Here is a 22,833-nt window from a genome sequence, read left to right as displayed (position 1 = left end):
CCCTCATAGTCATGAAAATGAGTTAACTTGGCTTTCCTACCCTTCAATCCATAGGAAATTTTGTACTAATGCAGTATAATAATCACCCGAGTTTTTACATCAACAGGTATGTCACTTACGTGTGGTGCCCATGCGTGAGGTCCCACACTTCAGTGAGCATAAGTCACGTGCGGTAGGTACACAGACTCCCAGCCATCTTCTTTGTGAAGAGAAGATGCATCAGCATTGATACGTCACCGACGTATCGATAATTTCTTATGTTCCATGCCACATTATTGATGATATCTACATGTTTTATGCACACTTTACATCATATTCGTGCATTTTCTGGAACTAACCTATTAACAAGATGCTGAAGTGCCAGTTCCTGTTTTCTGCTGTTTTTGGTTTCATAAATCCTAGTAACGAAATATTCTCGGAATTAGACGAAATCAACGCCCAGGTTCCTATTTTCACCGGAAGCATCCAGAACACACGAGAAGGACCAGAGGGGGGGCACTGGGCCCCCAGACCATAGGCCGGCGCGGCCCAGGCCCTGGCCGCGCCGCCCTATAGTGTCGTCGCCCCTTCAGCCCTCCTGCGCCGCCTCTTCGCCTATTTAAAGCCTCCGTTGCGAAAACCCTGATACGTTCGACGAAACCCACAGAAACCTTCCAGAGCTGCCGTCATCGCGAAGCCAAGATCTGGGGGACTGGAGTCTCTGTTCCGGCACGCCGCCGGGACGGGGAAGTGCCCCCGGAAGGCTTCTCCATCGACACCGCTGCCATCTCCATCGCCATCTTCATCACCGCTGCTGCTCCCATGAGAAGGGAGTAGTTCTCCATCGAGGCTCGGGGCTGTACCGGTAGCTATGTGGTTAATCTCTCTCCTATGTACTTCAATACAATGATCTCATGAGCTGCTTTACATGATTGAGATCCATATGATGAGCTTTGTATCGCTACTAGTTGTGTGCTACTCATGTGATGTTATTAAAGTAGTTTATTCCTCCTGCATGGTGTAAAGGTGACTAGTGTGTGCACCATGTGGTTCTTGTCGTAGGCTATGATCATGATCTCTTGTAGATTGTGGAGTTAATTATCATTATGATAGTATTGATGTGATCTATTCCTCCTTCATAGTGTAATGTGGGCAGTGTGTGCACTATGTTAGTTCTTGGTTTATTTTGCAATGATCTATTATGCTCTAAGGTTATTTAAATATGAACATTATTGTGGAGCTTGTTAACTCCGGCATTGAGGGTTCATGTAATCCTACGCATTGTGTTCATCATCCAACAAAAGAGTGTATGTAGCACATATGAGAAAGAGTTATTTATTATGCGATCTATGTTGAGAGTGTCCACTAGTGAAAGTATGATCCCTAGGCCTTGTTCCTAAATAATGCTATCGCTGCTTGTTTACTGTTTTACTGTGATACTACTGCTGCAATACTACCACCATCAACTACACACCAGCAAGCTATTTTCTGGCACCGTTGCTACTGCTCATATATATTCATACCACCTGTATTTCACTATCTCTTCGCCGAACTAGTGCACCTATTAGGTGTGTTGGGGACACAAGAGACTTCTTGCTTTGTGGTTGCAGGGTTGCATGAGAGGGATATCTTTGACCTCTTCCTCCCTAAGTTCGATAAACCTTGGGTGATCCACTTAAGGGAAAACTTGCTGCTGTTCTACAAACCTCTGCTCTTGGAGGCCCAACACTGTCTACAGGAAAAGGAGGGGGAAGTAGACATCAAGCTATTTTCTGGCGCCGTTGCCGGGGAGGAAAGGTAAAAGGTACTCACACTCCGGATCTCGGCTACTAAGCTATTTTCCGGCGCCGTAAGTACTCAAAGCTATTTCCTTTAGATCCTGCAATTGCAACTTTTTGTTTCTTGTTTACACTAGTTTGGCATAATGGACAAGAATGAGCTTCTTATGCTATTTCCTGATTTAAAACATGGATTGTTTGATGCGAAAATTAAAAAACCTATGGAATCTTATTTGCATGCTGGTAGTAATATTAGTATGAACGCTTTGAACACCATTGTTGATAATGATATAGAAAGTTCTAAGCTTGGGGAAGCTGGTTTTCATGATCTTTTTAGTCCCCCAAGCATTGAGGAGAAAATTTTCTTTGATGATACTTTGCCTCCTATTTATGATGATTATAATGATATTGGTCTTTTAGTGCCGCCTACTATGGAGAGTAATTTTTATGATGATAATACTATGCCTCCTACACATGATGAGAATAATAATGATAGCTACTTTGTTGAATTTGCTCCCACTACAACTAATAAAATTGATTATGCTTATGTGGAGAGTAATAATTTTATGCATGAGACTCATGATAAGAATGCTTTATGTGATAGTTATATTGTTGAGTTTGCTCATGATGCTACTGAAAGTTATTATGAGAGAGGAAAATATGGTTGTAGAAATTTTCATGTTACTAAAATACCTCTCTATGTGCTGAAATTTTTGAAGCTACACTTGTTTTATCTTCCTATGCTTGTTACTTTGCTCTTCATGAACTTGTTTATTTACAAGATTCCTATGCATAGGAAGCATGTTAGACTTAAATGTGTTTTGAATTTGCTTCTTGATGCTCTCTTTTGCTTCAAATACTATTTCTTGCGAGTGCATCATTAAAACTGCTGAGCCCATCTTAATGGCTATAAAGAAAAGAACTTCTTGGGAGATAATCCATGTGTTATTTTGCTACAGTACTTTGTTTTATATTTGTGTCTTGGAAGTTGTTTACTACTGTAGCAACCTCTCCTTATCTTAGTTTTGTGTTTTGTTGTGCCAAGTGAAGCCTCTAATCGAAGGTTGATACTAGATTTGGATTTCTGCGCAGAAACAGATTTCTATCTGTCACGAATCTGGGCTGTTTTCTCTGTAGAAAAATCATAAAAATATGGCAATTTACGTGCGTGTTTCTCAGATATGTACGCAACTTTCATTAGTTTTGAGTTTTCTGATCTGAGCAACGGAAGTATTTATTAAAAATTCGTCTTTACGGACTGTTCTGTTTTGACAGATTCTGCCTTTTATTTCGCATTGCTTCTTTCGCTGTGTTGGGTGGATTTCTTTGTTCCATTACCTTCCAGTAGCTTTGAGCAATGTCCAGAAGTGTTAAGAATGATTGTGTCACCTCTGAACATGTGAGTTTTTGATTATGTACTAACCCCTCTAATGAAGTTTATGAGAAGTTTGGTGTGAAGGAAGTTTTCAAGGGTCAAGAGAGGAGGATGATATACTATGATCAAGAAGAGTGAAAGCTCTAAGCTTGGGGATGCCCCGGTGGTTCACCCCTGCATATATCAAGAAGACTCAAGCGTCTAAGCTTGGGGATGCCCAAGGCATCCCCTTCTTCATCGACAAATTATCAGGTTCCTTCTCTTGAAACTATATTTTTATTCGGTCACATCTTATGTGCTTTACTTGGAGCGTCTGTATGCTTTTATTTTTGTTTGTGTTTGAATAAATTGGATTACATCATGCTTGTGTGGGAGAGAGACACGCTCCGCTGTTGCATATGAACACATGTGTTCTTAGCTTTTAATATTCATGGCGAAGTTTCTTCTTCGTTAAATTGTTATATGGTTGGAATTGGAAAGTGATGCATGTAGTAATTGCTATAATGTCCTGGGTAATGTGATACTTGGCAATTGTTGTGCTCATGTTTAAGCTCTTGCATCATATGCTTTGCACCCATTAATGAAGAAATACATATAGCATGCTAAAATTTGGTTTGCATATTTGGTCTCTCTAAGGTCTAGATAATTTCTAGTGTTGAGTTTTGAACAACAAGGAAGACGGTGTAGATTCTTATAATGTTTACAATATGTCTTTTATGTGAGTTTTGATGCACCGTTCATCCTTGTGTTTGTTTCAAACAACCTTGCTAGCCTAAAACCTTGTATCGAGAGGGAATACTTCTCATGCATCCAAATCCTTGAGCCAAACAACACTATGCCATTTGTGTCCACCATACCTACCTACTACATGGTATTTCCTGCCATTCCAAAGTAAATTGCTTGAGTGCTATCTTTAAACAATTCAAAATTTATCACCTCTGATTTGTGTCAATGTTTTATAGCTCATGAGGAAGTATGTGGTGTTTATCTTTCAATCTTGTTGGGCAACTTTCACCAATGGACTAGTGGCTTCATCCGCTTATCCAATAATTTTGCAAAAAGAGCTGGCAATGGGATTCCCAGTCCCAAATTAATTAACAAAAATAGACACTCCTCCATGGTATGTGATTGTTGGATGGCACCCGAAGGATTCGGTTAGCCATGGCTTGTGTAAGCAAAGGTTGGGAGGAGTGTCATCATAATAAAACTAAAATAAAAAGGCACTCCTTCATGGTATGAGATTGTTGGCAGGCACCCGAGGATTCGGTTAGCCATGGTTTGTGAAAGAAAGGTTGGAAGGAGTGCCACCCAAAATAAAATAAAATGGGAGCCGCTCTTTCAAGGTTTGTCTGGCAAGGGGGTTAGAGTACCCGCTACCATTCGTTGACAACAACATACACCTCTCAAAACTTTATTTTTATGCTCTCTTTATGTTTTCAAAATAAAAGCTCTAGCACAAATATAGCAATCGATGCTTTCCTCTTTGAAGGACCATTCTTTTACTTTTATGTTGAGTCAGTTCACCTATCTCTCTCCACCTCAAGAAGCAAACACTTGTGTGAACTGTGCATTGATTCCTACATACTTGCATATTGCACTTATTATATTACTCTATGTTGACAATATCCATGAGATATACATGTTACAAGTTGAAAGCAACCGCTGAAACTTAATCTTCCTTTGTGTTGCTTCAATGCATTTACTTTGATTTATTGCTTTATGAGTTAACTCTTATGCAAGACTTATTGATGCTTGTCTTTAAGTACTATTCATGAAAAGACTTTGCTATATGATTCACTTGTTTACTCATGTCATTTACATTGTTTTGATCGCTGCATTCATTACATATGCTTACAATAGTATGATCAAGTTTATGATGGCATGTCACTCCAGAAATTATCTTTGTTTATCGTTTACCTGCTCGGGACGAGTAGAAACTAAGCTTGGGGATGCTGATACGTCACCGACGTATCGATAATTTCTTATGTTCCATGCCACATTATTGATGATATCTACATGTTTTATGCACACTTTATGTCATATTCGTGCATTTTCTGGAACTAACCTATTAACAAGATGCCGAAGTGCCAGTTCCTGTTTTCTGCTGTTTTTGGTTTCAGAAATCCTAGTAACGAAATATTCTTGGAATCGGACGAAATCAACGCCCAGGTTCCTATTTTCACCGGAAGCATCCAGAACACACGAGAAGGACCAGAGGGGGGGCACTGGGCCCCCAGACCATAGGCCGGCGCGGCCCAGGCCCTGGCCGCGCCGCCCTATAGTGTCGTCGCCCCTTCAGCCCTCCTGCGCCGCCTCTTCGCCTATTTAAAGCCTCCGTCGCGAAAACCCTGATACGTTCGACGAAACCCACAGAAACCTTCCAGAGCCGCCGTCATCGCGAAGCCAAGATCTGGGGGATAGGAGTCTCTGTTTCGGCACGCCGCCGGGACGGGGAAGTGCCCCCGGAAGGCTTCTCCATCGACACCGCTGCCATCTCCATCGCCATCTTCATCACCGCTGCTGCTCCCATGAGAAGGGAGTAGTTCTCCATCGAGGCTCGGGGCTGTACCGGTAGCTATGTGGTTAATCTCTCTCCTATGTACTTCAATACAATGATCTCATGAGCTGCTTTACATGATTGAGATCCATATGATGAGCTTTGTATCGCTACTAGTTGTGTGCTACTCATGTGATGTTATTAAAGTAGTTTATTCCTCCTGCATGGTGTAAAGGTGACTAGTGTGTGCACCATGTGGTTCTTGTCGTAGGCTATGATCATGATCTCTTGTAGATTGTGGAGTTAATTATCATTATGATAGTATTGATGTGATCTATTCCTCCTTCATAGTGTAATGTGGGCAGTGTGTGCACTATGTTAGTTCTTGGTTTATTTTGCAATGATCTATTATGCTCTAAGGTTATTTAAATATGAACATTATTGTGGAGCTTGTTAACTCCGGCATTGAGGGTTCGTGTAATCCTACGCAATGTGTTCATCATCCAACAAAAGAGTGTATGTAGCACATATGAGAAAGAGTTATTTATTATGCGATCAATGTTGAGAGTGTCCACTAGTGAAAGTATGATCCCTAGGCCTTGTTCCTAAATCTGCCGTCATTTGTCGTTTACATCGTTTTACTGTGATACTACTGCTGCAATACTACCACCATCAACTACACACTAGCAAGCTATTTTCTGGCACCGTTGCTACTGCTCATATATATTCATACCACCTGTATTTCACTATCTCTTCGCCGAACTAGTGCACCTATTAGGTGTGTTGGGGACACAAGAGACTTCTTGCTTTGTGGTTGCAGGGTTGCATGAGAGGGATATCTTTGACCTCTTCCTCCCTGAGTTCGATAAACCTTGGGTGATCCACTTAAGGGAAAACTTGCTGCTGTTCTACAAACCTCTGCTCTTGGAGGCCCAACACTGTCTACAGGAAAAGGAGGGGGAAGTAGACATCAAGCATGTGTATCGGAAAGTCTCTGGGTCCTTCAGGATCCTTCGGTTGTCCCTCTCACACACACAAAAAAAGGAAATCTCTCATCTTCTCGCTCGACTAGCTCGCTCGCTCGCACCTCCTGCTCACTGACAAACCCTGCACAACAGTCAACATCACCAGAAAAAGAATATACACTATAAATAAGAGGGGCCCCGTGACTGCTCTCCCTTCTTCTCCTTCCGAGTGATTCCTCTTCCTCCGAGTTTCACTCGACGGGCCAACACACATGTGCTACATAGTAATAATAAAAAAGTAAAAGAATCGACTACGAATCTATTATTAAATAGGTTAAACTAGGGTTTTGCCCAGTACTACAGATCAAGTTGAAAAAAAATCCAACTACGGGGTTTGATTTTGGCCTACAAATAAAAAATTAAATAAGTGAACTACTATTCCTCTAAAAAATCATTTTGGTTTGCATTGTTTGATAATTTTCATAGCTAGAGTGCATCACAATTTTTTGATTTCATGCTTTGCTTTGCCAATTTTGATTTTTTCTAACCACCTTCTCTTTGATTTCAAATTTAGGTCAAACTATCGGTGCCTACTATGTGTTCTACTTGAATTGGATGCAGCATGCGCACATGATATGTTTTGCCATTGTTTTGGGCTTCCACACATCTTGGGGCATCCAAATATTTAAGTTACCTTGTTTTTTAATTGTAATTCATGTACCCTTCCTCCCAATTAAATTTTGGTTTTTCATTTTTAAATTTTTTAAATTTTTATGCCCATTCTGATGTCATATAGTAAGCATTTAAGTTGATAAACAAGGTCTAGACATATTCAAACCGGAAAAATCATGTATCTACCCCTAATCCAAAACTCTGTCTTATGAAGTCAAGCACGAAGAGAAGTCGTTTTGGGTTTCAAACATGGAATTTTCAAAAACCCTCCAAAAAGCTTCATTTTGGAGTGACTAAGAAGGATGGAGGCTTACCTTTTTCATTTTCATGTTTTAAACATGTTTAAATCTTGGTCAAACCTATTATTTGACAAAGAATCAAATGGGCTTAAAATTTCAAAAAAATCAAAAAATGAAAAACCAAAGCATGTAGTCTTCTTATGTCATATATATATTACGCATTCAAGTTGATAAACAAGGTCTGGACATATTCAAACCAAAAAATCATGTATCTACCCCCTAACGCTAAACTCTATCATATGAAGTCAAGCATATGAAGAGAAGTGGTTTTGGGTTTCAAACATGGAAATTTCATAAACCCTCACAAAATTAGCTTCATTTTGGAGTGAATAAGAAGGATCAAGGCTTACTTTTTCATTTTCATGTTTTAAACTTGTTTAAATCTTGGTTAAACGTCCTAGGATTTGACCAAGATTCAATTGGGCATAAAAATTCAAAACAGAAATAAAAAAAAATGAAAAACCAAAGCACATAAGCTTCTTATGTCATATAGCTATTAAGCATTCAAGTTGATCAACGAAGTCCATACATATTTAAACAAGAAAAATCATGTATATATACCCCTAACCCTAAACTCTGTCTTATGAAGTCATCAAGCACGAAAAGAAGTGGTTTTGGGTTTCATTTTGTGATTTCTTTTTTGAATTTTTATGCCCATTTGAATCTTGGTCAAATCCTATATCAGTTTTGACCAGGATATTTAAACAAGTTTAAAACATGAAAATGAAAAAGTAAGCCTAGATGATCCTTCTCTTATTCACTCCAAATGAAGCTTTTGGGAGGGTTTTTGAAATTTGCATGTTTGAAACCTAAAACCCCTTCTCTTCGTGCTTGACTTCATAAGATATATATATAGAGTTTAGGGTTAGGGGTAGATACATGATTTTTCTTGTTTGAATATGTCTAGACCTTGGTTTATCAACTTGAATGCTTTTACTATATGACATAACTAGACCATGTGCTTTGGTTTTTTTTTTTTGGATTTCTCTTTTGAAATTTTATGCCCTTTTGAATCTTGGTCAAAACCTAGGTTTGACCAAGATTTAAACAAGATTAAAACATGAAAATGAAAAAGTAAGCCTTGATCCTTCTTATTAACTCCAAAATGAAGGTTTTTGGGAGGGTTTTTGAAATATCAATGTGTGAAACCCAAAACCACTTCTCTTCGTGCAGAGTTTAGGGTTAGGGGGTAGCTAGACACATGAATTTTCTGGTTTGAATATGTCTAGACCTTGTTTATCAACTTGAATGCTTACTATTTATATGACATAATTAAGGAGAGTACATGATTTTGGTTTTTCATTTTTTTTCATTTTCTATTTTTATTCCCATTCTTATGTCATAAAGTAAGCATTCAATTAAGTTGATAAACAAGGTCTAGACATATTCAAACCAGAATATTATACTGCATTAGTACAAAGTTTCCTATGGATTCATCAAGGGTAGTAAAGCCAAGTTAACTCATTGTCATGACTAAGAAGGATCCATGCTTACTTTTTCATTTTCATGTTTTAAACTTGTTTAAATCTTGGCCAAACCTAGGATTTGACCAAGATTCAAATGGTCATAAAAAATCAAACAAAATCAAGAAAATCAAAAACCAAAGCACATAGTCTTCTTATGTAATATAGTAAGCATTCAAGTTGATCAACGAAGTCTAGACATATTCAAACCAGAAAAATCATGTATCTACCACCTAACCCTAAACGCTATCTTATGAAGTCAAGCATGAAGAGAAGAAGTGGTTTTGGGTTTCAAACATGGAAATTTCAAAAACCCACCCAAAAGCTTCATTTTGGAGTGACTAAGAAGGATCCAGGCTTACTTTTTCATTTTCATGTTTCAAACTTGTTTAAATCTTTGTCAAACCTAGGATTTGACCAAGATTCATATGGGCATAAAAATTCAAAAAAGAAATCAAAAAATGAAACACCAAAGCACAAAAACTTCTTATGTCATATAGCAATTAAGCATTCATGTTGATCAACGAAGTCTAGATATATTTAAACAATAAAAATCATGTATATATATACCCCCAAACCCTAAACTCTGTCTAATGAAGTCAAGCACGAAGAGAAGTGTGGTTTTCGGTTTCTTTTTTTATTTATTTTTTGAATTTTTATGCCCATTTGAATCCTGGTCAAATCCTAGCAGGTTTGACCAAGATTTAAACAAGTATAGAACATGAAAATGAAAAGTAAGCATGGATCCTTCTTATTCACTCCAAAATGAAGCTTTTGGGAGGGTTTTTGAAATTTCCATGTTTGAAACCCAAAACGACTTCTCTTCGTGCTTGACTTCATAAGACAGAGTTTAGGGTTAGGGGGTGTAGATACATGATTTTTCTGGTTTGAATATGTCTAGACCTTTTTTATCAACTTGAATGCTTGCTAGATGACATCAGAAGACTATGTGTTTGGTTCTTATTTTTTTGAATTTGTTATGCCCATTTGAATCTTGGTCAAATTCTAGGTTTGACAAAGATGTAAACCATTTTAAAACATGAAAATGAAAAAGTAAGCCTGGATCCTTCTTAGTCACTCGAAAATGAAGCTTTTGGGAGGTTTTTGAAATTTCCATGTTTGAAACCCAAAACCACTTCTCTTCATGCTTGACTACATAAGACAGAGTTTAGGGTTAGGGGGTATATACATGATTTTTCTGGTTTGAATATGTCTAGACTTCGTTGATCAACTTGAATGCTTACTATATGACATAATAAGCTTATGTGCTTTGGTTTTTGATTTTTTGATTTCTTTTTTGAATTTTTACGCCCATTTGAATCCTGGTCAAATCCTTTGTTTGACCAAGATTTAAACAAGTTTAAAAACATGAAAATGCAAAAGTAAGCCTGGATCCTTCTTAGTCATGAAAATGAGTTAACTTGGCTTTCCTACCCTTCAATCTGTAGGAAACTTTGTACTAATGCAGTATAATAATCACCCGAGTTTTTACACCAACAGGTTTGTCACTTACGTGTGGTGCCCATTCATGAGGTCCCACACTTCAGTGAGCATAAGTCACGTGCGGTAGGTACGCAAACTCCCAACCATCTTCTTTGTCAAGAGAAGACGCATCAGCATGCGTATCGGAAAGTCTCTGGGTCCTTCAGGATCCTTCGGTTGTCCCTCTCACAAAAAAATCTCTCTCATCTCGGCCTCGCTCGACTTGCTCGCTCGCACCTCCTGCGCACTGACAAACCCTGCACAACAGTCAACATCACCAGAAAAAGAATATACACCATAAATAAGAGGGGCCCCGTGACTGCTATCCCTTCTTCTCATTCCGTGTGATTCCTCTTCCTCCGAGTTTCACTCGACGGGCAAACACACATGTGCTGCATAGTAATAATAAAAAAGTAAAATTAAGAATCGACTACGAATCTATTATTAAATAGGTTAAACTAGGGTTTTCCCCAGTACTACAGATCAAGTTGCAAAAAAAAATCCAACTACGGTATCCGATTTTGGCCTACAAATAAAAAATTTAAAAACATATAAAACTAATTTTTGGCCTTCTTGTTTGAAGGCCCTGCCTCGTCGTCCTCATTCCTGCGCCTCTTGCTTGTCACCTCCTCCTCGGAAGAGGAACTGGAGGACGACGCGTCCGTGGAGGAGTTGGAGTCGGAGTCACTGTCGTCGTTGAATGGACGATGACGACGATGATGCCGCGCCGCCCGCGCCAGCGACCTTGGCTCCAGAGCCTCCAGCAGGGAGAACCTGGCGTTGGAGTCCTCCTCCTGCCCCTCCTCCTCCTCGTCCTCGGCGTCGCTTCCAGCGGCGCCTCCGTCCACCTCCTGGCCGTCGCTGGCATTGCCGGCTCCGTCCTCCTCCTCCTGCCCGTCCTCCTCCTCGTCCTCGGCGTCGCTTCCAGCAGCGCCTCCGTGCACCTCCTGGCCGTCGCTGGCATTGCCGGCTCCGTCCTCCTCCTCCTCACTCGGCGTGGAGGTTGGGTCACTTGGCGTGGAGCCCGGGTCGCTTGGCGTCGCGTCAGTTTCCCACCAATGCTTCCATCCCGGCGGCTTGCCCTCGCTATCGGAGTCAGACGGCAGGGTGTAGTCGCTCATGGCTCGCCGGTGTTGGAGAAGAAGAAGAAACGTACGAAGGACGCGGTTGGACGTGAATTACAATGGACACAGGGTTACATTCTGCGGAAATTAATGTTCGGAAGAGACCGGTGGTTGCTCTTCTCGGCGGTTCGGCGCTCCACGCCGGCGGTTGCCACTCCGGCGGGTGCCATTCGCGCGCTTCCTGTGGTCTAACTCGACGCCAATAGGACCAGGGTCGCTGCCAGGCGGGCCCGTGGGAAGCGAGCAGACGCTTGGCGTGACCGCGCAGCGTCCGCGGAGACGCAAACGTGCCTCATATTTGCGTCGCTGCGTCGCTGGAGCAGGGTGCAAACGCATTTCAGGTTGCGCGGACGCAAACTGTCGCTCAGCGTCCGTTTGCGTCGCACCGCTGGAGATGCCCTTACAAACAGGTTAGGGTCTGGGTTCGATCCAGATTGATACGTATGGGATGCCAATTTCGAGGATCTAAGTTCAGGATCCAATTTATCTAGCACCTACAAATTCAATGTTTGATCAGGGCATTTTCCATCAATATAAGATGTATGGGTAGCGTGGCGGTATCATTGGGCAGAGGTAAACGAGTTTGTTCTATGCATGCAATTTGTTGGCGTGCGCTAGGGGCCATACATACAGTGCCATGCCCCATTAGTGGCATGTATGGAGAAGAAATCTAAGGAAGATCGGAGCTTTTGCAGGTAGTTAGAAAAAAGTCGTGCAAAGTTCAACCGGTATATCCAAGTGCACACACATGGCATCAATTTACACTTCTACTAGTATATATATGTGACTGCAAGTTCAAACTAAAATGGAGTATTTCTTGCTAATGTTGTTCTCTTGGAGTCATCATTTTTTTCTGAACTCGCCAATGTTTCATTAAGACATAATCATCTCAAATTTGATTCTCTGTAATGTTATTTTTTAGTAGAAATTGGTGTAGTATTCGTGAAGTAATGATTTATTTTTAACGTGCAAAGCACGTGTGTTTGTGTGTGTGTGTGGGGGGGTCCCATCTTAATGCTAACCTTGACTTTTTATAGCGGGAGACATCATAATTAAGATAAGTGTGGCGGGATATATCTTATGGCAAACGTTCACACTATAGGTGATGCCCTAAGGTCATCCACACTATATATGTTGTCCACTAGACCTATCCACCACAAAGGAAAACGTAGTAGATAGGTTATCTATATATTGTACATTAGTGGAGGTTGCCAGGAAAAATTCTTATTGGGTGACTTACAAGCAGCTTGTGGGTTGTCCATAAGCAATAGAAAATAAATTCTCTCTCCTTCCTCTCTCAAGCATGAGGGTACACCAATATCATTTGTGGGTCCCATCTTAGTGCTAAGGTTCAGTTCCCTATACACCCATTTTTAATATAAATACAATATAATATGGTAGTTTTTAACTGTGCATTAGAGCATCAATCCTACCTTATGGGTTCCAGAATCTCGAACGACTAACTTTAGAGGGACTCGCCAGTGCTCTGCATGATCGCAATTGTCTAGGTGCCTCTAAACGTCTAGAACACCATCGCTTGCCTTTTTCTAGGAAAAGATGCCCGTCGAATGCACATGTGGGCCATGTTGTAGAGATGGTGTTTTTCAATCATCAATCTTGGGATTTGCCTATCTATATGTCCAACAATTGATATTCAAAGTTATTTGTACAATATTTAGTGGTACGGATTAGCATCATCAGAAAGTGTTTTTCAAAACGAATCCAACGATACTAATTACCTACAATACAATGAAGATTTTGTTGCGCTTTTTCTTGGTCAAACTTCATCTTGGAATACACGTGTGTGCATTATTCATCGAAACGGAGGTAGTAGCACAACCTCCACCCCAAAGCTTAAGGGCTTATTTGATTCATATATAGGATTTGTATAGGAATTATGTAGGATTTAGATCACATGTGAATTTTTCCCGCACTAGTTGTTTGATTCATAGGAACATATCCTATAGGAATCTTGCAGTGCAAATCCTATAAGAATAAAACATTAGGTCATACCTCATGAAAAATTTCCTTTGGCACAATCAAACACAACTCATCTTCCTATATGATTCAACTAGCCATTAAATCTCAATCCTATGTTTTTCATATTTCTATGGTTTTCCCATCATATCCTATGAATCAAAGGAGCCTTAGGGCTTATATTTATTTTTAGAAAGGCAAACTATGTTAAGATTGACCAAGTTTTACGAAAAACCTTTAACATGCAAAATACAAAGTTGAGTCATGTCTTTTTTTTGAACCAAATTGCCCCCTTCACGAAGCTTTTATTTTGGGATAGAGCATCACTGACTTGATACTTCCAAGTCTCACAGTGACTTGGTGCCACCATCCACCATCCATCTCAGATCCAACGTATGCGATCGACTCAAAATTTAAACTAAATAATTATAATTGCTCAGACATATTTGAAGAACTTCGAGTAAATCATGAATATTTAGATTTATATTTTGGTGAAGTTTCATTCGATTTGAATCAAAGGTTTGTGAGCAAATATATATTTAGATTAAACTAGTGCTCGTATATGTAAAAATCTCTTTAATCACACGCTAGTCGTCCGAGTGGGATGAAATATTCACAGATTTTAGAACAAGTGATCTACATTTTACTGGAATTTTTTCAAAATTTTCTGAATAGTTTTTGTTTTTAGGTTCGAAATAAGAGATAGTTGGAATGTTGGATCTCAAACGGATGGTAGATGGTGGCACCAAGTCACAACGAGACTTGGAGGCTTCAAGTCACTGCAGCTCTGTCCTTTTATTTTGACAAACTGCAGAGCCGCTGACGTTGCCGGTTCCCCCCCCCAAAAAAAAGGTTGTGCATCTATGGTTGCGTACGGCCGACGCTGATTCTTAGCAAGCAAGTTCTTCCTATAAGTAGTATTCATACTCCACTCCAAGGCATGTATATAAAAAAAAGAACCCATCCCGTTCTCGTGTTCCTGATCACTCTTCTCTGAAGATGGAGGAGGCCCTCTTCTTGTGCCCCCTCTGCATGCTGCCCTTCAAACCCCCCATATCCAAGGTTGCTCCCTTCCGATTTCATTCTTAGGTTCACTTGTGAGAAATGTCAATGACAACTGATGTCACTTACGTTGTTCCGTGCAGTGCAAGGGCGGTCATATGGGCTGTCGGCGCTGCATCGGCGAGCTTGCGCCGAACCCGTGCAAGAAGTGCGAGCAGCCGGCGAGGTTGCCGCCGTCGAATCGATCTGGGGCAATGGTCAAGTGCGTCGGCTGCCAGAGCTTGGTCGCCTCCAGGGAGTCCTACAACCACTGTATCTCGTGCCCGCATGGTCCGTGCGGCTGCACAGAGGCCATCATTACCGGCTGCAGCTTCACCGGCCCCCCGCGGGAGCTCCTGGTACACCTCCAAGCATCCCACTGCATCCCAGTGTTTACGTTCCAGTATGGCATACCCGCCTGGTGCATAGTTCGTGTTCCGGTACAACCGCAGGGACACTTGTTCATCGGCAGCGGGGAAGAAGACGGTACCGTGTTCGCCATCACCGTTGGCACGCTCGGCCCGACCACCATTGTGTCCTGTGTGTGCATCAGGTCGGCCGCGTGCTTGTTTCCGATGTACAAGGCGCAGCTGCTGGTGATTGGTCCGCCGACGCCGGCTGGGACCAGTGACCTCTCGACGGACAGCTTGATGGCGGTAATCGAGCCGACGAGCTCCCCGACGCCTAGCTCGATCATGTTGCAGCAGCTCACTTCTTTCCTGGCGGTGCCGCCCCGTTACGCGAAGCAGAATGGAGGGCAGCATGTGTTGCCTATCTGCGTTTGCATCAACAAGAAGGTTATACAATAATCTTCGTTTAGTCATACTGCAATGTAGTTACTCGAAGATCGGAGGGAGTAGTTTAGTTCGAAATAGGGTACGTTCGGATGTATTTTGGATTTGTATAGTAGTACTACTACTCCAGAACTATTAGCTAGCTAGTTGGAGTGCTAGAATGCAGCTCGGAGTATTAGTATTTTGGTAGTACTACTAGTAGTCTACTAGTATATATATGTGACTGCAAGTTCAAACTAAAATGGAGTATTTCTTGCTAATGTTGTTCTCTTGGAGTCATCATTTTTTTCTGAACGTGTTAACTATGCTATTGTCTAAGGCTTCGTTTAGATTTCTTAGGTTGAATTCATATTTCGTCTCTTCCTAATTTGGCAAAACTGCACTGTTGATGTCTACGTGTGCTTCTATTCTTGTAGACAGTGTTGGGCCTCCAAGAGCAGAGGTTTGTAGAACAGCAGCAAGTTTCCCTTAAGTGAATCACCCAAGGTTTATCGAACTCAGGGAGGTAGAGGTCAAAGATATTCCTCTCAAGCAACCCTGCAATTACGATACAAGAAGTGTCTTGTGTCCCCAACACACCTAATACACTTGTCAGATGTATAGGCGCACTAGTTCAGCGAAGAGATAGTGAAACGCAGGTGGTATAGATGAATATGGGTGGTAATAACAATCTGAAATAAATATGGCAGCAAGTAAACATGTAGCCGAACAGTAAGTAAGCGGTGTTTGCAGTATTGGAAACAAGGCCTAGAGATCCTACTTTCACTAGTGGACACTCTCAACATTGATCACATAATAAATAAATAACTTCTCCTCACTTGTGCTACATATACTCTTGTTTGATAACAAACACCATTCATTGTGTAGGGCTACAAGAGCTCCCTCAAGCCGGAGTTAACAAGCGCCACAACATTCGGCATTCATATTTAAGTAACCTTTAGAGCATAATAGATCTTTGCAATTTAGACCAAGTACTAACATAGCATACACACTGTCACCATTACACTATGAAAGGAGGAATAGCTCACATCAATACTATCGTAGTAATAGTTAACTCCATAATCTACAAGAGATTACAATCATAACCTACGCCAAGAACTACACGATGCACACACTGTCACCATTACATCATGAAGGAGGAATAGACTACTTTAATAACATCACTAGAGTAGCACAAAGATTAATAGTGATACAAAGCTCATCATATGGATCTCAATTATGCAAGGCAATTCATGAGATCATTGTATTGGGGTACATGAGAGAGAGATTAACCACATAGCTACCGGTAGAGCCCTCAGCCTCGGGGGAGAACTACTCCCTCCTCATCATGGGAGACAGCAGCGGCGATGAAGATGGCGGTGATGTCGATGGAGATGCCTTCCGGGGGCACTTCCCCGTCCCGGCGGCGTGCCGGAACAGAGACTTTTGTCCCCCGAATCTTGGCTTCGCGATGGCGGCGGCTCTGGAACTTTTCTCGTATCGTGGCTTATCCGTGTCGAAGTTTTAGGTCACGACGACTTATATAGGCGAAGAGTCGGAGTCGGAAGGGGTCTGGGGGTCCCGCACAGTAGGGGGGCGCGCCCCCCCTCTGGCCGCGCCGCCATACTGTGTGGGGGCCCTGGGCCTCCCCTCTGGTCCCTCTCCGGTGTTCTAGAAGCTTCGTGGAAATATAAGATCGTGGGCCTTGATTTCGTCCAATTCCGAGAATATTTCCTATGTAAGATTTCTGAAACCAAAAACAGCAGAAAACAGGAACTGGCACTTCGGCATCTCGTTAATAGGTTAGTTCCGGAAAATGCATCAAAATGATATAAAGTATGAATAAAACATGTAGGTATTGTCATAAAACTAGCATGGAACATAAGAAATTATGGATACGTTTGAGACGTATCAAGCATCCCCAAGCTTAGTTCCTACTCGCCCTCGAGTAGGTAAACGATAACAATGATAATTCCTGTAGTGACATGCTACTTACATAACCTTGATCATACTATTGTAAAGCATATAAGATGAATGAAGTGATTCGAAGCAATGGTAAATATGATGATTAAACAACTGAATCATATAGCAAAGACTTTCCATGAATAGTACTTTCAAGACAAGCATCAATAAGTCTTGCATAAGAGTTAACTCATCAAGCAATAGATTCGAAGTGAAGGCACTGAAGCAACACAAAGGAAGATATAAGTTTCAACAGTTGCTTTCAACTTTCAACATGCATATCTCATGGATAATTGTCAACACAAAGTAATATGATGAATGCAAATAAGCAAGTATGTAGGAATCAATGCACAGTTAACACAAGTGTTTGCTTCTAAGATAGAAAGAAGTAGGTAAACTGACTCAACAATAAAGTAAAAGATAGGCCCTTCGCAGAGGGAAGCAGGGATTAAATCGTGTGCTAGAGCTTTTTAAGTTTTGAAATCATATAGAGAGCATAAAAGTAAAGTTTTGAGAGGTGTTTGTTGTTGTCAACGAATGGTAGTGGGTACTCTAACTACCTTATCAACCAAACTTTCAAGAGCGGCTCCCATGAAGGACGTTATTTCTACCACCAAGGTAGATCATCCCTCTTCTCTTTTGTTTACACATGCATTTAGTTTTATTATGTATGACACTCCTCCCCACCTTTTCTTTCTCAAGCCATGGCTAACCGAATCCTCGGGTGCCTTCCAACAATCTCATACCATGGAGGAGTGTCTATTTTTTTTATTTTCTTTTTCTTTTTGCAAAATTAAGTTGCTCACTGATTTATCAGGGCAAAGCATGTGAAGAGAATTATTAATGCAAGTTAATTAATCGGGGCTGGGAACCCCATTGCCAGCTCTTTTTTGCAAAATTATTGGATAAGCGGATGAGCCACTAGTCCATTGTGAAAGTCTGTCCGAAGTAAATGACAAGATCGAAAGATAAAACACCACATACTTCCTCATGAGCTATAAAACATTGACGCAAATAAGAGATAATAACTTTTGAATTGTTTAAAGGTAGCACATGAAGTATTTACTTGGAATGGCAGAAAAATACCATGTAGTGGGTAGGTATGGTGGACACAAATGGCATAGGTTTTGGATCAAGGATTTTGGATGCACGAGAAGTATTCCCTCTCAGTACAAGGCTTTGGCTAGCAAGGTTGTTTGAAGCAAACACAAGTATGAACCGGTACAGCAAAACTTACATAAGAACATATTGCAAGCATTATAAGACTCTACACTGTCTTCCTTGTTGTTCAAACACCTTAACCAGAAAATATCTAGACTTAGATAGACCAATCATGCAAACCAAATTTCAACAAGCTCTATGTAGTTCTTCATTAATAGGTGCAAAGTACATGATGCAAGAGCTTAAACATGATCTATATGAGCACCACAATTGCCAAGTATCAAATTATTCAAGACAATATACCAATTACCACATGAAGCATTTTCCGTTTCCAACCATATAACAATGAACGAAGCAGTTTCAACCTTCGCCATGAACATTAAAAGTAAAGCTAAGAACACATGTGTTCATATGAACGAGCGGAGCGTGTCTCTCTCCCACACAAGCATGAATTTATTCAGAGAATGAGAATAACAAAACAAAAATAAAAGCACACAGACGCTCCAAGTAAAGTACATAAGATGTGACGGAATAAAAATATAGTTTCACTAGAGGTGACCTGATAAGTTGTCGATGAAGAAGGGGATGCCTTGGGCATCCCCTAGCTTAGATGCTTGAGTCTTCTTGAAATATGCAGGGATGAACCACGGGGGCATCCCCAAGCTTAGACTTTTCACTCTTCTTGATCATAGTATATCATCCTCCTCTCTTGACCCTTGAAAACTTCCTCCACACCAAACTCGAAACAAACTCATTAGAGGGTTAGTGCATAATCAAAATTTCACATGTTCAGAAGTGACACAATCATTCTTAACACTTCTGGACATTGCCCAAAGTTACTGGAAGTTAATGGAACAAAGAAATCCACTCAACATAGCAAAAGAGGCAATGCGAAATAAAAGGCAGAATCTGTCAAAACAGAATAGTCCGTAAAGACGATTTTTTCTGGGGCACTTAACTTGCTCAGATGAAAAAGCTAAAATTGAATGAAAGTTGCGTACATATCTGAGGATCACGCACGTAAATTGGCAGAATTTTCTTAGTTACCTACAGACGGGGCTGCTCAATTTCGTGACAGTAAGAAATCTGTTTCTGCGCAGTAATCCAAATCTAGTATCAACTCTACTATCAAAGACTTTACTTGGCACAACAATGCAATAAAATAAAGATAAGGAGAGGTTGCTACAGTAGTAACAACTTCCAAGACACAAATATAAAACAAAAATTGCTGTAGTAAAATAAACACATGGGTTATCTCCCAAGAAGTGCTTTCTTTATAGCCATTAAGATGGGCTCAGCAATTTTAATGATGCTCTTGCAAGAAATAAAAGTTGAAGCAAAAGAGAGCATCAAGAAGAAAATTCAAAACACATTTAAGCCTAACCCACTTCCTATGAAAAGGAATCTTGTAAATAAACAAGTCATGTAAGCATAATGCAACAAGCATAGGAAGGCAACACAAGCGCAACTTCAATATTCTCAACATAAAGAGGGGAAACTTAATATTATTAAGATGCATATAACCATGTTTCCCTCTCTCATAATAACTTTCAGTGGCATCATGAACAAACTCGACAATATAACTATCACATAAAGCATTCTTATTCACATGCATAAAAGTATCATTACTCTCCACATAAGCATAATCAATTTTATTAGTAATAGTGGGAGTAAAACTACCATAACCATCATTGTAATCATCATAAATTGCATGCATGGTATAATCATAATAACCTTTATCCTCCATAGTAGGTGGCACCAAAATACCACTATCATTATAATCATCATAAATAGGAGGCAAAGTATCATCAAAGAAAATTTTCTCCTCAATGCTTGGGGGAATAAAAATATCATGCTCATCAAAACCAGCTTCCCCAAGCTTAAATTCTTCCATAGCATTATCAACAATGGTGCTCATACTAATAACATTGCTACTAGCATGCAAATAAGGTTCCATAGGTTTTTTAATTGTCGCATCACACAATTTATGTCTTAACTCAGGAAATAGATTAACAAGCTCACTGTTATTTTCCATTATGCCTAACTAGTGAACAAGAGACAAAAAGATGCAATTGCAGGATCTAAAGGAGATAGCATCGAGCACTCACACACCGGCAACAATGCTAGGAAATAGCTTAGTAGTCGGAGGATGTGAATACCTTTTACCTTACCTCCCCGGCAACGGCGCCAGAAAATAGCTTAGTTTTCGGGGTCTGGAGTGTGAGTGCCTTTTACCTTACCTCCCCGGCAACGGCGCCAGAAAATAGCTTGATGTCTACGTGTGCTTCTATTCTTGTAGACAGTGTTGGGCCTCCAAGAGCAGAGGTTTGTAGAACAGCAGCAAGTTTCCCTTAAGTGAATCACCCAAGGTTTATCGAACTCGGGGAGGTAGAGGTCAAAGATATTCCTCTCAAGCAACCCTGCAATTACGATACAAGAAGTCTCTTGTGTCCCCAACACACCTAATACACTTGTCAGATGTATAGGGGCACTAGTTCGGCGAAGAGATAGTGAAACGCATGTGGTATAGATGAATATGAGTGGTAATAACAATCTGAAATAAATATGGCAACAAGTAAACATGTAGCAGAACAGTAAGTAAGCGGTGTTTGCAGTATTGGAAACAAGGCCTAGGGATCCTACTTTCACTAGTGGACACTCTCAACATTGATCACATAATAAATAAATAACTTCTCCTCACTTGTGCTACATATACTCTTGTTTGATAACAAACACCATTCATTGTGTAGGGCTACAAGAGCTCCCTCAAGCCGGAGTTAACAAGCGCCACAACATTCGGCATTCATATTTAAGTAACCTTTAGAGCATAATAGATCTTTGCAATTTAGACCAAGTACTAACATAGCATACACACTGTCACCATTACACTATGAAAGGAGGAATAGATCACATCAATACTATCGTAGTAATAGTTAACTCCATAATCTACAAGAGATTACAATCATAACCTACGCCAAGAACTACACGATGCACACACTGTCACCATTACATCATGAAGGAGGAATAGACTACTTTAATAACATCAGTAGAGTAGCACATAGATTAATAGTGATACAAAGCTCATCATATGGATCTCAATTATGCAAGGCAATTCATGAGATCATTGTATTGGGGTACATGAGAGAGAGATTAACCACATAGCTACCGGTAGAGCCCTCAGCCTTGGGGGAGAACTACTCCCTCCTCATCATGGGAGACAGCAGCGGCGATGAAGATGGCGGTGATGTCGATGGAGATGCCTTCCGGGGGCACTTCCCCGTCCCGGCGGCGTGCCGGAACAGAGACTTCTGTCCCCCGAATCTTGGCTTCGCGATGGCGGCAGCTCTGGAACTTTTCTCGTATCGTGGCTTATCCGTGTCGAAGTTTTAGGTCACGACGACTTATATAGGCGAAGAGTCGGAGTCGGAAGGGGTCTAGGGGTCCCACACAGTAGGGGGGGCGCCCCCCTCTGGCCGCGCCGCCATACTATGTGGGGGCCCTAGGCCTCCCCTCTGGTCCCTCTCCGTTGTTCTGGAAGCTTCGTGGAAATATAAGATCGTGGGCCTTGATTTCGTCCAATTCCGAGAATATTTCCTGTGTAAGATTTCTGAAACCAAAAGCAGCAGAAAACAGGAACTGGCACTTCGACATCTCGTTAATAGGTTAGTTCCGGAAAATGCATCAAAACGATATAAAGTATGAATAAAACATGTAGGTATTGTCATAAAACTAGCATGGAACATAAGAAATTATGGATACGTTTGACACGTATCAACTGTCATGGGCATTCGTACAAGATCGCTGAAGTTTTGAAGTTTCTTAATGTAGATTGCGTAGGGTGTACCCCCTTAACATGGATCTGTTGCATTTTTTGGTTGTATTTTTTTGGCAATTTTCAGGACCATAAAATAGCACGCCTTCAGTTGAAATTTGAAATACTTTTCGAAAAGTGCCCGATACTGGCATGGAGTAGTAATTTTTTTTTGTACTCCCTCGGTCCCACCAAAAGTGTCTCAACTTTGTTAAAATGTTGATGGATAGATGTATCCATCTTTTTTTTTGACAAAGTTGAGATAAATTTGGTGGGACGGAGCCACGGAGTCCTAGTTGATGGCGAGAAGGTTGATGCCTTGCTAGGTTGGTGTACGTCGCAAAAAGAACAAGGTTGGTGTATTTGTTTTATTTGTTCACCATAATACTGACATGGCCATCTATTTGATTAGACAACACAAGCCTGGGACGTTTCACTTATTTATTGTAGGAAGCACGATTAATGGACTGTAAT

Source organism: Lolium perenne, chromosome 7 (genome assembly GCF_019359855.2).
Source record: "Lolium perenne isolate Kyuss_39 chromosome 7, Kyuss_2.0, whole genome shotgun sequence".
NCBI lineage: Eukaryota > Viridiplantae > Streptophyta > Magnoliopsida > Poales > Poaceae > Lolium > Lolium perenne.
Note: the sequence above shows the minus strand (reverse complement) of the source record.